The sequence below is a fragment of the Lepisosteus platostomus genome, chromosome 15, assembly GCF_059453375.1.
Source record: "Lepisosteus platostomus isolate fLepPlt1 chromosome 15, fLepPlt1.hap1, whole genome shotgun sequence".
NCBI classification, from domain to species: domain Eukaryota; kingdom Metazoa; phylum Chordata; class Actinopteri; order Semionotiformes; family Lepisosteidae; genus Lepisosteus; species Lepisosteus platostomus.
Window position 1 is genome coordinate 25,259,956 of NC_142625.1, and position 7,073 is coordinate 25,267,028.

Genomic DNA, 7,073 nt, shown 5'->3' on the forward strand with positions numbered 1-7,073 from the left:
CATGTTTTGTGTTAAAATAAACATCATGGGGAAATCGAAGGCTTTTCTTGGGCAGTCTGTACGTTCGAGGGACCACGGAGAGAGAGTCCTGTCATGGCAGCCCAGGACTAGCTGCGCGGCTGTGACCCTTGACCTCAGGATTTTTTCTGAGCCGTCAGTCCACCCCACTGGGAACATGAGATCACATGGCCGTACAGCAGAGGCCTAGACCTGACCTCCCTTCCACATAGTTCCATCACACAGAGCTCCAACACAAACACGCTGGGCAAATTCCTCCAGATCGTTAGAGCCAACACGCCCCACCCCCCTCCCTCCTGCGATGCAGGGGCCAAAGGACCCATTGAGCCAGGTCTCAGTATATATTGCCATAAATGACGATTTTAATTTTTCCCGTTAGAAAGAGCACAAGCTAAAAAAGGGCAGCGTTCACAAATTCAGATGTGGAAATTCTGAAGGTGTCATCTGGTCAAACCCAGAGAGGGGTCTGGTGCGCAGATTCGGGTCCAGGACGCAGGGCCCATGCTGGAATGGCCTGAGAAAAGGGGGCGTGGCAGCCCTCCAGGACTGGGCGGAGCCAGCATCCTCCAATCACAGCTCAGCTGTGACCTCCTCCACCCTGCAAGCCATGGTGGAAACAGCTGAGCTGTGATTGGAGGATGCTGGCTCCGCCCAGCCCTGGGGGCTCAGATCAGCCAATAGCCTTTCAGTGTTGCCCCTCTGTGGCCATCTCGGGATGAATAAGAACTCGTTCGTCCAATTTGCTCCGTGAGTTGTGGGAATTAGCAACTGTAAAGGCATTACAAAGACACTCAGATATGTGCGACAGGCGTCTTTTCCTGCCCAGTGCCCTTTCCCTCACCTGGCTCCTGTTCAAATGTGAAGTAAAGACGCAAGTATGAAGCCCGCAGTGGAGACGCGTGTTTTTCTACAGCAAGAATTCTCCTTTAATTGAAAACAAAGTTACAGCGCTTTAACAAGAGAGAGACTGGAAGCTGTGGCCAGTCTCCAATGCTCCCATCTGGAGAGGCGGCTGCAACATATTTCTGCTGCATTTTATTTCTGTCCTTATCTGTGCTCGCTGGCAGTTGGTTCGGCCGTTAAATTTTCCAGAAGGCGGATTCTGGTGGGCAGGGCCCGCCTCTCAGGGGAACTGGCACAAAATGTGGTTTTGGGGAGGGAGCCCTGTCTCTGGGCATCTGACCGACTGACACAGCAGCCCTCGGAAACTGCAGTCCTGTTATATTCATGTAAAACATTCCAACGTGATGAATAAGGGGAGAAAAATAAAACTAAGTTTCAAGAACAGAAGAAGAAGGAGGCTAAAAAGGTTTAAATATAAGTGAGAAGAGAGTATTTGGCCTGTGAAGCTCGTTTTGCTGCTTATTGCTTGTTAGCATCTTGTCCAGCGATTGCATAAAAGACCCCAGACTCCTGCCACATACTGTAGCTGGCCTGCTTGTTCCAGACACCCTCTTCTCTTTGTGTAAAGAAGTGCCTTCTGTTCAGTCTGCTTCCTCACTGTTGATCCTGAGGAAACCCGTGAGGTTGACTTCCCAAAGCCTTGGAGGAGCTGGAACGCTTGAAACCAGGTGGCTCTGTTGAATCCCCCGCTAGGGTTGGGGTTAGCATCTCCACACCGCTTAGACGTTGTTTTGGGTTGCAAGGAAACTTTAGGACGAGTAATTATTTGCTCCTACCTGCAACTTTTTCAACATAGACTTTTGGCCGCCCATGTTGTATATTGTAACGTTCAGTAATTGTACTCCAAAACTGAGTTAGAACAAAAGTTGTAAGAAAATCTGTTCTACTGGATAAAGTCTCTTAATTTGGTCATTTAAGGCACGACTAGGTGCCTAACTGGAGTCAGTTATCTGCACTGGACGCCTGCAGGCTCTGTTTCCTTTAACCTGTCTGTGTAGAACATGAATTCAGCCCCAGCACTGCCCCAGGAAGGGCACGGTGGCTCATTCATGAATTGATTCCAGAGCACCAGTCACATTGCTGCCACACGCTGACCACAATCGTGCGCAATATTCAAAATCGAATTCATAAAGGGGAAGGAACCAGAGAGCGATACACTGTCAGCTCGATGAGCTCTTAAATATAATTGAATTCAAATGCAGCTCAGTGTGTGGCGAAAGGATGAAGGATGTACTGCCCTTTCTTTCTTTGAAGTCCTTTGCCACATCCAGAGCCCAGACCAGGCTCTACGAATTTAGCGGACTTGATAACAGCAGGCTATTTGTGTCTCACACAGTGACATTATGAGGAGAAGGTTAAGAGCAGGCATGTGCTGCCTGTCTTGTGATGTCGGAAAGATTTGCACTCTCGTTATCTTATCGTGGCTTCTAATTCTAGACCCTCCTGAGTGATTACTTTCAAGAGACAGGAGTGTGAACCCTCAGAGATCAATGGGGAGTTAGTAACCCTTGACCTTTCAAGTTCACGGCTGTGGTCAGGCCGTTATTAATTTTGTAACAAAAATTAAACCTTTTTTTCCTGTGAGTGATATGTCATCACAGAAATGACTACGGTAGGTGCACCTGTTTTAAGAAGATCATGATGAAGAACTGCTGAAGAATGCCATGTTATTTTACAGTATGTCACAATACAATGCTATATCACCTACAGAAACTATTACTTTCCCACCCCTACAGAACTTCACATGCAGTATAACAAAAACATTGTAGTACACAACTCTTCATGTCCTGTTGTACTTAATAATATTGAGTCACAAATTACTGGATAGTAATCTTCATGAGTCAGCACAGGTGAACTGACAGACTCAGTTTGCAGAACATAATTTGAGAAAATTCCTTGTGAGAGGAAATTATAATATCCTTGTAAAATTATAATATATTCAGTTACATTTCCACTTTTAACACGGATTTGATGTGCTTACACTAGGATCTCACTTTGCAGTAGAAAGCTTTTCCATTGTTTCCTTAGTGTTTCTGCAGTAATCTCTATTCTTGGATAGGATTTCACTGTGCCTTGCCACTCTTGGATCTTCTTTGACTGTAGTATGCAACAGTAAACCTTTAAAGAGCAAGTGTTATTAATATTTTTATTACCTGCTCTTGAGCTCCTTGAGGGCTTTAAATGGGGGATAGTGCAGAACACGTCATCAACAGCCTTTTCAGAATCTTCCCTGCTTGAGCAGAGGGGCAGCGACAGACCTTTAGAGTCAAGGAGCCAATGGGAAATCAGAGCAGTGTCTCCATCAGTGCCTGTGGCTATGTTAAGCTGCAGAATGAACACAGAGGGTGCTAAATTCACAGGGCTGCAAATCAAACATTGAGGGTAGTAACTGCACATGAGGGTACAAACTGCACATGCAGCACAAACTCTGGAACTCTGGAAGGGACCACTTCGCAGGTTACTGCAGATTACTCTCACACCGGAGACAAGACCAGCTTTCACGGCGAAAGCAGTTAGATCTGTTCTTAATGGAGAAGAGAATAGAACTAAATCTAAATGAATATGGGCAGACAATATGGGATTGATTAGATGAATCTTGTTTATTTGGATTATAATATACCTGCAAATATATCGTATTCATATTGCATGCATATTATTCAACACACTTGTTTCACACCTGGGGAAAAAGGACTGTTGGAGAGCAAAAGATGTGGAACAATGAAAAAGCATTGCACGAATAATGAAGAGAATAAGGCCAGGCATTACTGTAGATTCCTACTGCAGTGACCAATGCATTCACTCACTGAACAGAGCAAGCTCCAGTGGATAGATGGGGGTTTCCTAGCTGCTGCCGCTGCACTGGACAGCTGAAGAAACAGACGCAGCTGTGCTCGTGTAGACAGTGGGCAGCCCCGATCTAGTCCCTCTAAGAGTTTGCTCTGAATCACCTGTCTTTTAAAGATGATGAACTCCTGCAATTTATTGGTCAATTATGCAAAACTGCAGTTCAGCTAAGTTCAGTGAAGGGGCCTCTGTTCCTCGAGGGCTGAGGTTTTATTTCTGCATTTTGTTGTAAATTAGGGGTCTCCAACACACGTTCAGGAGGACCGACTGGTCTCTGATTTTTGTTCCACTTGAGCTCTCAGTTCCGCATGCAGGTCTAATTATTAAATGAACAGTTGTAAACGTTAATGCCTACAGTATAACCAGGCATGACTAGGTTCGATAGGTACTGTAACTGCGGTAGCTGTACTTTTACTGAACCACATTTTTTTTCAGTAATCAACTGTAAAAGACCTTTGGAAAAATCCTTTGTTGAATTAATAAAACAATGAGGTTAATTCTTTCATTTAAATTAACATTTTAATTTACTGCACAGATGGGAACAAGAATCAGAGGACACCTCCTCCAGAAAATGAGCTTGTCACTCGTCACTAAATAAATGATCTCGAAAAGTCCTTGACAAGTCATCTGTTTTCATTGATTACAGGTAAATCGTGTCCGATCGTTAGAGGCTGGAGGTTGACTGGTCACATATAAACGCTGCGGGAGGGGAGTCTCTCCATCGTCAGTGCAAGAGACCCCCGATGGAAACACACCTGCTCTGCAAATGCAGCCACATGGGACGGCAGATGAAAAACCAACCAGTTTAGAGGTCACTTTAAGCCCCAGTCAGACACCCAGGGTCACAACTGGAAGCAAGATATTAGAAAAGGAAAAGAGGAGGAGCTCTCTCCGACTGTGGAGAACCCCAGAAGCTCTGCCTGGGGGTGTCGGGAGACACAGCGCCAGCAGGACCCCACAACTCGGAGTGCCGCCCCGGAGGAAAGGGTCTCTGAAACGAGTTCACTGCTCATCTTTTGTCTTATAAACTTTATGGCCTCGCATTTTTCTGGGTTTAATCTCATTCTTTCCGTTGTGTCCCACAGTGGCTGCTCGCTGCTCCCTGCCAACTTTCCATAATTAGGGCTCTTTCATGAGCAGGGCGAGCGCGGCGCGGCCAAGCGTAAATCTCTCCGGGGGACTTGGACAGCATAAACACGACACACATCTGGAGGACGCAGGATTCTTGACACTTTACAAGAAACAGCCTCCGAAACGAGAGCAGGGGCCGGTACCTTCCCAAACACAGCAGCCAGCCCCCGGCTCTTATTCACATTTTCCATCCTATTTAAAAAAAAAAATCTATTGGCTCATGAGTCTCTCGCTGCCCCTTCTTCCACGCACACCCCCACCCCCCCATCCCTGCAATGGCTGCTAGCAGTTTGCCACCCCGAAAAGCACCACTTTTCGACACGAGGCTTAGCTTTGAAACCGGTTGCCCCCAAGAGACAGGGTTACAGAAGCTAGGGCTGCGGTCTTTCTGCGGGTCTCTGGTGTTTGTGCAGTTCCACACCAGCGCGCGTTCTCTTGCAGGGCCCAGGCCTGCCTGCACCACGCTTGCAGAGAGCATTTCTCCAGGGGAGCCCACCGGCTTCGCGCTGGGACAGCGGGGTCTCCTCCGGGCCCGCAGAAGAGCCGGTGGCCGTTCCGGGTCACACGCCGTGCCCCCAGGGCCGTTTCGAGCAGGAAGTCCCACAGAACCTTCAGCGACAGGTCCAAAAACAGCTCCCTGCGCAGAGGCCGTGCTCGTCTAGTGCATTTCCTGTTGCTGTTAAACAACAGCAACAACATGTCAGCTGTCGACGGCACAATCACTTCTATGGTTTCGGCTCAAGGAATTGCAAATTAACAAGCTTTTGTTCTTTGCCAAGACAACTTAAGTAGAGGTACCGTCCGACTTTGAAAATGGCATAAGAACAGACCCCCGAAAAGACCATTAAAAAAACATTCACTTTGTTCCACGTCTTAATGAGGTATTTATTTCTTTAAGGAGGGAGCTAGTCGGGGAGGAGAAACTTGGCTCAGCAGTGATGATGGACTGGACCTGCTGTAACTGAGTCTCTAAAGTCAAGCAGCTGTCATGAATGGTGGCGTGTGGTTTAATATCAAGAAGGAAAACCCGTTTTTGAGTTCAAACTAATGCTTTCTACACTTTTTTCATATATCATTAAGTTGATTGACCTGATGGGCTGGCCAGTTGTCAGGATGTCCAGTGAGCCAGGCTCAGCAGGAGGCTGGGAGCTCTCCTCCGTGGGCTGGCCTGATGGGGGCTGCTTGTCCCCTCACCACATGTGCAGCACACAGAAGGAGAAGGAGCGTGAAGCGCTTTGGCTTATCAAGGCGCTGCGTCCTTCCTCAAAGAGTGCGAGACCTGTGAAAATCAGGCGCCTAAACTCACCACCGCAAACGGCTCCAGCTCAGCTGACAGGAACACGAGCTGCTGTTGTGTGTGCTGGGGTCGCTGGGGTCGGTTTCCCACCATGCTCTGTCCCGGGCAGAGGCTCGAAGTGGCCCATTTCGGCTGCGGCCGGCAGGGGAACGGGCTCATCGCCCAGGGCGTCGGCTGAGGGCAGTGGTGCGCGGAGTCGAAGTGGTGGCACTCTGTGTGTGTGTGTGTGTGTGTGTCGTGCGTGGCGGGAGTTGTGATGTATTGGCTGGGGGAGGGTTGTGCTGTGATGCATTCTTTCCATTACCCAGACCAAATCAATGCGCTCATCCCCCCCGCCCGCACCCCCCTCTCCCACTGCCCCCTGCAGCCTTCCCACCCCCCCCCCCCCCGCTGTCCCGGGGAGAGTGGAAAGTGCTGACCCGACCCCGTCAGGAGAGCGGGCCTGGCCCTCTGCCCGCGCAGCGCGGCGCTGTCTTCACACACGCTCCCCCCCACAGCCCCCACCCCCCACCCCCCCAGTGTGCGCACAGCCGGGGCAGCAGGGCAGCAGGGCAGCAGGGCGTGCCCAGGGCACAGGGTACCAGTGCAAGAAGCCTGTCGAGACGCGTCTTTATCAGTGCAGCCCGGAGCAGGGCTGGCCTCAGCTTCCCTCTTGACCACTGCGCCTGCTGTTTTCAGTCGGGCCGCAGAGTGTTTTTTTTTTCCTTCTCCGTCGCATTCCAGTTTACTCTCCATGCTTGGGCCATCCTTCTAGACCAGTTTACAGCTCGTGTCTCACACACAGGCCGCGCCGTGCCCTGCCGGTTTACCCTCTGAGCGTCCAGCTGTTCACCTTGCCCGCACAGTCCGGGAGAGCGGGCCGCGCGTGTGTCTTGTCCTT

At 49.4% G+C, this 7,073-nt stretch overlaps 1 long non-coding RNA gene across 1 annotated transcript; it reads right to left on the reverse strand.

Annotated features, from left to right (window-relative positions):
* Positions 1-3,502: 3,502 nt before the first annotated feature.
* On the reverse strand, positions 3,503-6,526 carry LOC148648356 (uncharacterized). The gene is made up of 2 exons (XR_015926776.1): positions 6,203-6,526; positions 3,503-5,572 (listed from the first exon to the last, which is right to left on the reverse strand). It is a non-coding gene; the product is annotated as an uncharacterized LOC148648356 (long non-coding RNA).
* Between the last annotated feature and the right edge of the window lie 547 nt (positions 6,527-7,073).